The following is a 12,606-nucleotide window of genomic DNA, read 5'->3' as shown; positions in this document are numbered from 1 at the left end:
TGTTACTTACTAAATATTTCCTTTTGACTCCTCTGTCTTATAAATTATTCCTAGATGTCAGGTCTTGGTAAAATTCTCACAGAGTTCTGGATTTCTAATCTTTTATTTTTTTTTATTTTTTTTTTCAACGTTTATTTATTTTTGGGACAGAGAGAGACAGAGCATGAATGGGGGAGGGGCAGAGAGAGAGGGAGACACAGAATCGGAAACAGGCTCCAGGCTCTGAGCCATCAGCCCAGAGCCCGACGCGGGGCTCGAACTCACAGACCGCGAGATCGTGACCTGGCTGAAGTCGGACGCTTAACCGACTGCGCCACCCAGGCGCCCCTGGATTTCTAATCTTTTAAATGAAGGGGTTAGATAATAGACCTAAACAAAAAGCCAATTAAATTAGTCTATTTTAAATATTTTTCTTCACTTAAAATTTCAATTATTTTATAGAATTGTCCCTATTATCAAAAATAATCTATAGTAGGAGTATTTCTTAGTTTCAAGTCTTTATTTGTAAAAATACATAATTATATTAGACTTGATGGAAATAGTTATTTGCAGGCTTCTATTATTAGAATGAATTTTATTATAAACAAACAATTATTAAACCATTTACTATTCATGAAAGTTTCTCTAAAGTTTTCAGCTATATTTGCTTGTCCTTACAAGGAGTCAGCAATAATCCAAAGCAAAAGTTTCATTTGAATATAAAGGGCCCCAAATGTCCATTGACTGATGAATGGAATTGAATATATGCGTTTATATATATGTATATATAATTGAATATATGTGTTTATATCACATATGTAAAATATAAAATATATATGTGTATTATATACACATATATAAAATGGAAGATTACCCAGCCATCAAAACCATCAAAAAGAATGAAACCTTGCCATTTGCCAGAACCTGGAAAGAACTAGAATGTATTATGCAAAATAAGTCAATCAGAGAAAGTCAAATACCATATGATTTCACTCATATGTGGGATTTAAGAAACAAACCAGATGAACGTATTGGAGAAGGGGTATAAAAAGAGAGAAGGAAACAAACCATAAGAGATTCTTAGAGAACAAACAGGGTTGATGGATGGAAGTGGGTGGGGTACCAGCTAGATGGGTGATGGGTGTTAACAGGTCCTTTGTTACCATGAGCACTGCATGTTATATGTAAGTGATGAAGTCTAGTCCTGAAACCAATATTGTACTGTATGTTAACTAAGTGAACTTAAAATAAAAGTTTGAAAAGAAAAAGAAAAGGCCCTATAATTTGAAATAAATGACAGTATAATCTATACATTTACAGATATTTATTATTGCTAATATAAATATTAATTTATGTTGCATATAGGCAACATAAAAGACAGTAAAAGGTAATAGTAATGAAGTGGGGAGAAAATACAAAACCAAGTTATTAGGGATTCAGGTCTCCTTTTTCCAACACAAATAAAACACAAGTGCTCTGTCTGCTTTATGAAATTAGGTGTCAACATCTCATTATAAATGAAACACCCAAAGGGCTCCTTCTCCCGATTGTACATCACTGTATGTGGTACTTTCTGAAGCACTTGGAATGGACACCCTTATGGCATTTCTCACTGTAGTGGCAAAGAGCACACTAGATCTTGTCCTGGTTGATGACCCAGTGTCCAATCATGCCAAAGTGGCTCTCAGTTTCCAGCTTCCTGTTTCATTTCCCTTGTCACATTGCTGTCTAGATACACACAGGCCACATATCTCTGGAAGGCCAGGAGGTCTGCTTGGGAATCATGGCTGCAGATCTTGTGTAACTGCCATGCTTTGCGGAGGTCAGTGCCAATGAGGCTTGAGTACCACTTTGTGCCTCGGATCTTCACTTTGTACTTGGCAATATTCTGGTCCACCTGCTGACACTACCCACCTTTTCCTGGTACAGCTTTACCAGGGATGATTGGCGGACCTGGTTCTGTGCTTTGATTATTCCTGAATGATAATTGGTCATCCCCACTGTTTCTATGCCCACAGCATTGGAGCAGATGTTGACCACACTGCTATCATGCTAGCAGCAAACAATGATCTCCTCACTCTCATCAACTTTATACTCAAATGAACTCCCTCTTCATTTTTAAAATCCTTTGCGATCTTTGAGGGGACTTTGCTCAGTCCTGTATTCATGAAGTTTCTGCGGCCTTCACCTCCTTTATCCTCAAAATGGACATGAGTTTGACACTTATAAAAACCTTGTCAAAAAATATGTGTTGTGGCAGACAGCTATGCTCCTGAAGAACATCCACAAAATTTACCACCATACTGCCTCCTCAGCCCAAGCCCCTGTCTGACTTGGTGAACAGCGTGCCCTGTGAGGGCACAAACCACACAAGATAGCCCCTGCTGGTTATTCCATACCAGATCTTGTAGCCCAGCTCCATGGGTTTCTCAATAGGCAGCTGCTTGGATCCCTGGTGCCCAAAGTATTCACACATGGACTCACCAAAGCTGTAGAACTCTTCCAGGGGTGCATGCTTCTGGAAATTGCAATTAATCCAGACAATGAGAGCCCTGACTTTGGCAAACCTATCACTATCGTCCAGCTTATTGTTAACTGCAAAATGCATGTATGCGTGAGAAGACCAGTTCAAATCTGTCCCTTCTAATTGCATCAGGCACAAGATGGGCATGTGAATTGGGAGATGTTTCTCAAAATATCCTCCTCCTTGGATAGGCTACATAGGTCTGACCTCTGGGGAAGTGAGTTATTTCTCATGCTCTGTGTGGGCCAGGAAGAGAGCCCAACTTTCAAGGATAAGAAACCTGAAGTCCTTCCCATGGACCTCAGATTGAGGTTATTAGGGGACAGTAACCATCTTCACACCTCCCCCAGTCTCTCCTGGTTTGTAACAGTAGACCCAGGCTTAACATCCTGGGTTTCCACAAGTCTCACTACCTCAGCTGCTGCTTGCCCCCTGCCTCCAAATGCCTTCTACACGTGGCAGTTCATACTCTTAGAGTGGGAATGCTTCCAGAAACTGAGAAACCCCATTAGCAACCATCTTGTGCATTAAGAGATGAGGAGAGTAAATCACATTTGTTGATCACATGTAGATCCTGGAGCTAAAAGTCACTTCAGTACCACATGCACTGCTTTGTCTGCCTCACCTTTTCCTGAGTGTCACTTGTCTCCTCTCCTTCCTTTGCTTAGTGAGGCCAGCAGGATTAAGGGCTTAAAATGTGATAGGCTTGGCCTTTCAAAAAGAGAGGAGTAATTACTTGCATAAAGCCTTTCATCAAACAGCACTTAACTTGAAGTTGAAACCAAGATGAACTGGGAACATGGGGTCGTCTTTATGTGCAGAGACAAAGAATCTGTAATAAGAGATAAGTCAATTAAAAAAAAGTATCTTAATTAACAATGCAATAGGACTTTGTCCACCATTTAAGAGAAAAAAAAAAAATCTCTAGCTTAAGCTTCACCAGTAACCAGAGGGTAATAATTTGCATACACACAGGAGATAGTATCTAGTTGATTGGCTAATTAGAGGGGAAGAAAGAACAAAATACCCACCTTACACCTCACAACAAAACACATTCTAAGTCACAGTTTCCACCATCATAACTTCTGGCATGTGCGCCTGGATGAGTCTTTGTTATGGGGGGCTGTCATGTGTACTATGGGATGTTTAGTACCTCCCAGGCCTCTATATACTAGATACCAGTAGGATACCAAATATCTTACTTGTGAAAACTACAAAAGTTTTAGATATGGCAAACATCAATGGGGTACAGAATTATTCTTGGCTGACAACTACTATTCTAGATCAGCATTACTAACAAAAATTATTGTAATGATGGAAATGTTTTGTATCAACCCTTTCTAATATGTTAGCCATGAGGCATATATGGTTGTTAAAGTTTTGATATATGACTAGTGTGATTGAGAACTTGAATTTTTAATTTTATGTAATTTTAATTGAAATAGCCACATGTGGTTGCCTTTTGAACACGGTATTGGAAAGAAACCTTAGGTATATAAAGTACTCACTATAAAGCCACATTGTCCTTAACAACCAATGAATCCAAGAATAAATTAGTTAGTCTTGCTAAAAAGTATCTTGAGACAAATAATATAGGAAAAACAACATACTAAAACAGTTGGGATATGGCAAAAGCAGTTCTCAGAGAGAAGTTTATTGCTATAAACACATACATAATGAAAATAAGAAGATCCCAAATTAAAAACAAAAAGATAACTTCATACCTCAAGGAACAATAAAAAAAATAACCTAGGCCCAAAGTTAGCATAAGAAAAGAAATAAAAGATTGGAGCAAAAAATAAATAAAATGGAGAAAAGGAAAACAATAGAAGAGATTAAGAAAACTAAGAATTAGCTTTTTGAAAAGATGAACAAAATAGACAAACTTCTAGCTACACTGTTATGGGAACTGGTCTGGATCACCCAGAGGAAGAACCAAGTGGCACTCAGAGATCTTGGAAAGCAGGAGATTTATTTTACATGATCGGGCTCTAAGGAGATCAATCTCCAGAGGTCTGAGCCCTGAGCATAAGCAGAAGGAACAATTTTTAGTCTGTTTCTTCTGCATTCTGCATTAGCAATAATTTGGCACGTGCAACAAGAGGGGTAGGAAAGAACTTGGAAAGGAGTCTTTCTTTGGACTCTAGAATTTTTGCTATCAGTCCTGTTGGCCATCTTATAACAGATTGTTCCCTATCTACACTTAAAAAAAAAAGAAAGAGAACCCAAATCAACAAAATTATAATGAAAGAGGAGAAATTATAAATGATACTGACGAGGTTTGGGGATGATGGTGGGGTTCCTGGAATTCAGAGCTGATGGCCAAGAAAGAATTCTTGATGATGTCTTTGGTGCAAAAAGATGATTTTATTAAAGTGTGGGGACAGGACTCATGGGCAAGGAGAGCTTTCCTGAAATCTGTGAAGAGACTGGTTATATATATGGAAGTTGGGGGAAGTAAAGTCAAAGGGAAGTTTCCAAGAGATTTTCACATTCTAAAGAAGACTCACAGATTACTGCAGGCCTAGCTATTGTCAAGCTAAGGTTGTTTTTCCCTCTAGCAAAGCATTAACATTAAGACATTAGGGAGTTCCTGGGGACACTTTTTACTCTGCCTGCCTCAGGTATTTGCCAATGGCCTGCAGGTTATAAGGAAATTTAATTCTATCTATTTCCTTCTGCCTTTTTTTCCCACATCATTATGGAGGGGAGGCTGATATTGGGGCTCCAGGAAATTTGTGGGATCCAAGGAATTTAACAAAAATCCCCTACCCCTGGACAAGCAGAGCAAGACTAACTCCATTTTGTGTTACACCCACCATCTCATGTACTCACCTACTTATTGCTTAAGACACTCCCCCACCCTAGTCAAGCCACTGAGCACACCCTTACTGGAAACCAGCTCATATAGGAATGCAGAACCCCTAACCACCAAAGAATGCAAACCCTGCTTTTGCCCGCCAAACTTGCACACCAATTCTGACCAGAGTGATAGGCTAGTTCAAACAGTTACTATAGGGTAAATTGTAATTCAATTGGCCACCTGCATGTGGACTGACATGACTATGCAACTTTCTGTGTGTGTTACAATCTCAATGGCCACTGGCCCCTATAAAACTGCTATGCCTCTTAACCTAGGGGTCCAAGTCCCAGCTCTGCTGTGTCAGGTATACTTGGGCCCAAGCTCGAGCTTGCAAATAAACCCTCATGCATTTGCATCAGTATCCGCTCCTTGGTGGTCTCTCGGATTCGAAATTGGTGCATTACAAATTAATTCTATAGGTTTCTGAATATTAGGCTATTGATAAGATTGCTGTTTTCTTGTAATTTACTGAGATATTTGTAAACTGATGGAGACTCTTGTCTTGCATGACTTCGATCACTATCAGTTAGCCATTTATTTTCCCCTTTCCTTTGTTCTTTGACAGACAAAAGTGCCTGAGGAAGAGTAAACATATCCCACCTGGGGATAGGGGGTGTTTTCAGCCTGTCAGTTTGCCTTATGCTCCCTCATTAGGTGATTCCCCCAACAATTGTATATGAAACCCATTTTCTCACTGTAGACCTATTGATAGAAAAAGACTATATTATTTTATTAAATTATTCACTTGAAGCTGTGTCAATTCATACATCTCTAAATGAATATGCAAAGCATATCCTCCCTAAACCTGAACTGACAGTTCCTAGAAACACATCCAATATAAACCCAGGGAACATGGTTTATTTAAAGGATTGGAAGTCTAATGCAGCAGGTGATTTAACTTCAAACTGGAAGGGCCCCTACTGGTCATATTATGTGATCGCACTGTAGTAAGATTAGATAAAATTAGATAGAAAGATCATGGACTCCTGTATCAAGAATTAAACCTGTACCTTCCTCACAGGAAACTATTATGCCAGCTAATATGACATCTTATTCTTGTGAACCAGTGGAAGAACTCAAATTTCTCTTCAAATGACAAGAAAGGACTGGAAAAAAATTATCAAAGGTCCTTTATTTAGGCTTCTCTTTCTTATCATATGACCCTTTTTTTTTTTTTTTGTCTTTTCTAGTGTCTCCCTGCCTAGTGCCAAGACTCCTTCAAGGGCATAAATTTTTAGATGACAAATGATCCTATCGAGATCCAATCGAGAAAATGTAAGCAAGTGTCACAGTATACCAGAGCTACAGAAATTCAAAAGTTCTCCAAACAGAAAACAAGGAGAGAAAAAACATTTACAAACTCCTGAGAAAAAATTAGGAACAAGCAGCTTATGATAATTGAGACAATTAAAGTACACACTCAAGTCCAGAGAATATATCACCAGAAAATGTTGGTGAGGTCCCAAATTTCTAGATGGGCTGACATATAAAGTATTCCCCTGAAAACAAAACAAAACAAAACAAAACAAAACAAAACAAAACAAAACAGTTCATAGAGACTGAGAGAGGAGGCTGTTTTTTCAAGTGGCCAAGTCTCAACAACAGATTACAAGCATACAAAGAAACCAGAAAACATGGCTCAATGAAAGAAACAAAATAAAACTACAGAAATAGATCCTAAAGAAAGGGAGATTACTAATTTCTTGGTGAAGAATTCAAAATAATTTGTTAAAGGTATTCAATGAGAGAATATATAGAAAAAAAAAACTATACAACACCAGAAAGTGCATGAACAAAATGAGAATGCAGAAAAAAGGTAGAAATCATTTTAAAAAAACAACAAAAAGAATTCAGAGCTGAAAATACAATAACTGAGCCAGAATTACACTGATACTAGAATCAGACAAAGATACAAGAAGAAAACTAAAGACCAATATCTTTGATGAATACTGATACTCCAGAAAGAGTTATTAGCAAAGTAAATTCTATACTACATTAGAAGGATTATACACCACAACAAAGTGGGATTCACTTCTGGAATGAAAGAATAGTTCAACATGAGAAAAAAATCAACAAATGTAATATACCATGTGGACAGAATGAAAGACAAAACCTATATGTTCATATCATATAATGCAGAAACAAAAACAGTTAACAAGATTCAACACTTTTGTGATAAAAATTGTTAACAAACTGGGAATAAAGGGAAACAAGTTCAACTTAATAAACATCACATATGAAAAAAAATCACAGCTAATATCATATGAAATAGTGAAAGGGTGAAAGCTTTTCTTTTAAAAACAGGATCAAGATGAAATTGATTATTCTGGCCTTTCTATTAAACACAGTACTAGAAATCCTAGGTGGAGTAATTAGGCAAGAAAAATGAGTAAAAATCACCCAAATTAGAAAGGAAGAAATAGTGTTTGCACATAATATGATCTCATATGAAGAAATCCTAAAGACCAAACAAAACTTGGGAGTAATAAACAAATTCAGCAAAGTTCCAGAAATCAAAATCAGCACACCAGAAGTCAGCTGCATTTCTCTACATTAATAATGAACAATTTTAAGTGAAAATTTAGAGCACAACTCCATTTACCACAGCATTTAAAAGAATAAAATATTTAGGAAGAATCCTAACCAAACAGATGAAAGAATAGTACACTGAAAATGACAAACATAAACCAAAGCAATTTTGTTCTAATCACGAAGAAATACAAAGACATCTTATGTTCATAGGTTGGTAGACTTAATACAGCTAAAATGTGATTACTACCCAAAGCAATCTATATGTTCAGTGCAATCTCTATCAAAATCCCAATAGCACTTTTTTTGGTTGCATAAATAGAAAAATCCATCCTATCATTATTTGGAATCAAGGGACCCCAAAGAGCCAAAATAATTTTGGAAAGGAAGAACCAAGTTGGAGGATCCACACTGCCTCATTTCATTACATATTGCAAAGCTAAAGAAATCAAAACAGCTTGGCACTGGTATAAAGACAGATATATACACCAATAAAGTATAACAAAGCCAGAAATAAATCCTCATGTTTACGTCAGGTATTCTTCAAAAAAATACAAAGACTACTCAGTACACAAAAGACAGTCTCTTTAACCAATGGTGTTGAAGAAACTGGATTTTTACATGCAAAACAATAAAGGTGGAATCTTACCTTACATCATATACAAAGATTATCTTAAAATGTCTCAAAGACCTAAATATGAGTTAAAATTATAAAAATTTTCGAAGAAAACAGAGAAAAGATTCACATTGGATCTGGCAATGATTTCTTGATTATGACACCAAAGCACTAGCAGCAAAAGCAAATGTAGACAAATGAGGACACATAAAACTTAGAAGTGCATCTAAGGATACAATTAAGAGAGTGAAGAGACAACTAATGGAATGGGGAAAATATTTGCAAAACATATATTTGATAACAAGTTAATATCTAGAATATACAAAAACTTGGGGCACCCAGGTGGCTCAGTTGGTTGAGCATCCAACCTCGGCTCAGGTCATGATCTCCTAGTTTGTGGGTTTGAACCCCAAGTTGGGCTTTGTGCTGACAGCTCAGAACCTGAAGGCTGCTTCGGATTCTGTGGCTCCATCTCTCTGTACCCCTAACCTGCTCACCATCTGTGTCTGTCTCTTTCAAAAATTAATAAACATTTTTAAAAAATTACAATATACTAAAACCTCTGCAAATCAACTGCCAACAACAATCAGATTTAAAAAGTGGACAAAGAATCTGTGTAGATACATTTATCTAGAGAAGATACAAAATGACCAATAAGTATATTAAATGATGCTTAACATTATTAATCATTAGAAAAATGCAGATCACTACTATAAAGAGATATCACCTCACAGCCACTGAGATGATCACTATTAAAAAGACAATTAAAAAAAATAGAAATGCTGGAAAAGATATGGAGAATTTAGAACTCTTGTGCCTTGTTCATAGGAATATAAAATGGTGCAACAATAGGTAAACAGTATGGTGGATCTTGAAAAAATGAAATAAAATAGAACTTATATATGAAGCAATAATTCTGGGCATATAATAATAATAATAATAATTAAAAGCAGTGTCCCCAAGAGACACCCCAAGTTCCTAACAGCACTATTCATCATAGCCAAAAGGTGGGAGCAACTCAAATGCCCGTCAAAGATGAATGGAGGAGCAGTTAAAAAGGTAGAGGAACAGGGTGACCCTAGGATTGTCTTGCCCCTTGAATACAGCTAGATAAATATCAAATCATTCTGAACACACAAGAAATCTGAGGACTGAAAGAACAAAGCTGCATATCTACAAGCAGAAAAATGACCACCTGTTGGAATGTAGAGGATAAGCTTAGGAATCCCACAGGCTTTCACCAACGGGTTAACAAGTCATAAAGAAATATAGGGGTGCCTGAGTGGCTCAGTCGGTTAAGCATCCGACTTTGGCTCAGGTCATGATCTCATGGTTTGTGAGTTTGAGCCCCACATCCAGCTCTGGGCCAACAGCTCAGAGCCTGGAGCCCGCTTCAGATTCTGTGTCTCCCTCTGTCTGCCCCTCCACTGCTTGCACTCTCTCGCATTGTCTCAAAAATAAACATTATTTTTTTTAAAGAAAATAAATACAAAGCCAGAAAATGCTCACACCTGAGTTTTGGTAAACCAGATTGGCATGCCAAGAATAGGGGGGTTCAAAGGCACCCCTAAAATAGGGAGGCACAAAAGTGACAGAAATAGGGAAGTGTAAAGGCACCCCAAAATAGAGAGGGGGTGTAGAGCCACCAGAATAGAGAGGGAGAGACAAAGACCTGAAATAGAAAAGGCACAAAGGTGCCCAATACATAGGAATATGAAATAAACAAGATTAGATATTCAGGGTGGAAGCACCCCAGTTTAGTACTATAGCAGAAAAGCTGCTTTCACAGGAGAATAGGGCCAGGTTAAGTAAATTGGTGAATTTGACTATTGACTGCTGTGTTGTAGGCAAAGCAGCCCAGAATGGAGATGGTTAACAAAAGAAAAGGTGCCTTATTAACCATGAGATTATTCCCCCTATTTGTCTCATCCCCTAGCTAGCAAAGATAAATAGGCACGGTGCATCCTGTCTGCTGTTATCAACCATCTACCCATCTGCCCAGCACCCAGATTTTGCTTTATATAGACCAAAACCCCAAACACTGTATATCCTTTAAAAAAACCGTTTTCCCTCATGTCCCCAAGTTAATGTTCCTAGTTTCTTTGTACATGCTTATCACACTTGTAAGCTTTCTGATCTGAATAAATATGGAGCAAGGACACTTAGTCGGGCTCTTGTCTTATCCCAGACTTTAGCCATCTCTTGCTTTAATCCTGTGTACACTTTTTTTTTGCTGGCCAAAAGAGAACTTTAGACTTAGAGTCTATGACAGTGGAAGGTAGGATCTGCTGAAAGTTGACTTGGGAGAGAAAAGAGCTGTAGGCAGTGTGGAAGGGAAGAAGTCCTTATCATGGAGAGAAGAGTGGAAGACTGAGAGAGAAAGAAAGTGAGAAAGAGTGGAAAAAGAGTGAACAAACACACACACACACACACACACACACACACACACACTCAGGAGATTACATAAGGAAACTCTTTACCAAAACCATTGACTAGGAAAAGAAGAGTGGCTTAATATCACAAATCTTTATAAACAACAGAGCACAAAGTCTGAATGAAGTTTTAGAGTTCCAGACCACTCCTAGGGTCACATCTGTCAGGCTTAGTGGTGCTCTGGTGGGGAAGAAGGGCAGAGATCTAGGAGTGGGCACTGTGGTCTGAGGATCCCCTGGGCCACATGGGGACAAAATTTCTCTTTTGTGGAGTGCATTTGGGAATGGTGGCATGGCCTTTCCAGAGACAAAAGAATCTTTGGGCCCCACTGAGCTGCCCCATTCACCAGCATAGGAGTAAAGTCGCTGACTGAGAGAAGTGAGGCTTGGTGCTGACTTTCTGATGTGCTTTATCATAAATTCTGAGCCATTGTGTGGTCACGTGACCATTTTCTATGACAAGCCAGCACTTTTCCATACCACAGCAATATTCTCCCCCAGAGAATCATTACAGGTCCATGTTGCAGGAGTCTCTGAAGTTTGAAGATTTAAAACCCACCCGCATCTGTGATAAAACAATTTAGCGCTGTTCTGCCTGGCAGGCAGACACCTCAGAGACAACAGGGTGAAGATAAGGTTCTGACAAAAACCAAGAACACCGAGGGAGTGATCATTTGCTCTTCTCTGATGATTTTAGGAAGGTTGGCAGGTGTGAGCTCAAGATAAGATTGTGGGGAAGTACCATTTTTCCCCTCACCCATCAATACTGGTGGACTTCAGTGAGCAAAACCTTGCCACCAAGGGTACACCTGAGCAAATTAACCCAAGATATATCCCCTTGCACCATGAAGGTACATCTTCAGTAAGGAAGTCAGTCTGAGAATCAGCACAGCAGGTCTTTACCCAGCACAAAACCTTTGCTGCACCAAGTCTACTTATCATAGAGAGATGCAAAGCCTCAGTTCTCAGGGAAAAAGGATGTATATTTCTTTGTTTTTGTTTTTGTTTTCTACTTTTGGATACAGAAAAAAAATTATCCATTTATCAGATTTTATTTATTTATTTATTTATTTATTTATTTATTTATTGTTTATATTTGTTACTTTTATTTATTGTTATAGTTGGATCAAGCTTTTCTTTAAAAACAGACAGACACATCTTATACCTAAAGAATTAGAAAAGGAACAGCAAATGAAGCCTAAAGCCTGCAGAAGAAGGAGAATAATAAAGATTAGAACAGAAATAAACATATAGAAAAAAAAAACCACACACACATAAGGCCCAGTAGAACAAATCAAGAAAACTAAGAACTGGTTCTTTGAATGATTTATAAAATTGATAACATCCTAGCCAGACTTATCAAAAAGAAAAAAAAAGGACCCAAATAAATAAAATCACAAATGAAAAGAGGGGAGATCACACCAACACCACAGAAATACAAACAAGTCTGAGACTATTATGAAAAGTTACATTCCAAAAAACTGGGCAATCTGTAAAGAATGGAAAAAATTTCCTAGAAATATGCAAACTACTGAAAGTTAAAAGGCAAGAAAAGGAAATATTTAATTAACCCATAAGCAGCAAAACAATGGAATCAGTATTCAAAAATCTCCAAACAAACAAAATTCCATGGCCAGGTGGCTTCTTAGGGGACTGTACCAGA

The 12,606-nt window shown here is 37.8% G+C and overlaps 1 pseudogene; it reads right to left on the bottom strand.

The window, feature by feature from the left end:
- Positions 1–1,533: 1,533 nt before the first annotated feature.
- Positions 1,534–12,606, bottom strand: part of LOC124508886 (piggyBac transposable element-derived protein 2-like) — a 40,208-nt pseudogene continuing 29,135 nt past the window's right edge.

The sequence above is a fragment of the Lynx rufus genome, unplaced genomic scaffold (genome assembly GCF_022079265.1).
Source record: "Lynx rufus isolate CCGP_SWC_20201006 ecotype Redwood Valley unplaced genomic scaffold, mLynRuf1.p SCAF_1, whole genome shotgun sequence".
Taxonomy (NCBI): domain Eukaryota; kingdom Metazoa; phylum Chordata; class Mammalia; order Carnivora; family Felidae; genus Lynx; species Lynx rufus.
This window is presented reverse-complemented; position numbering and strand designations above follow the sequence as displayed.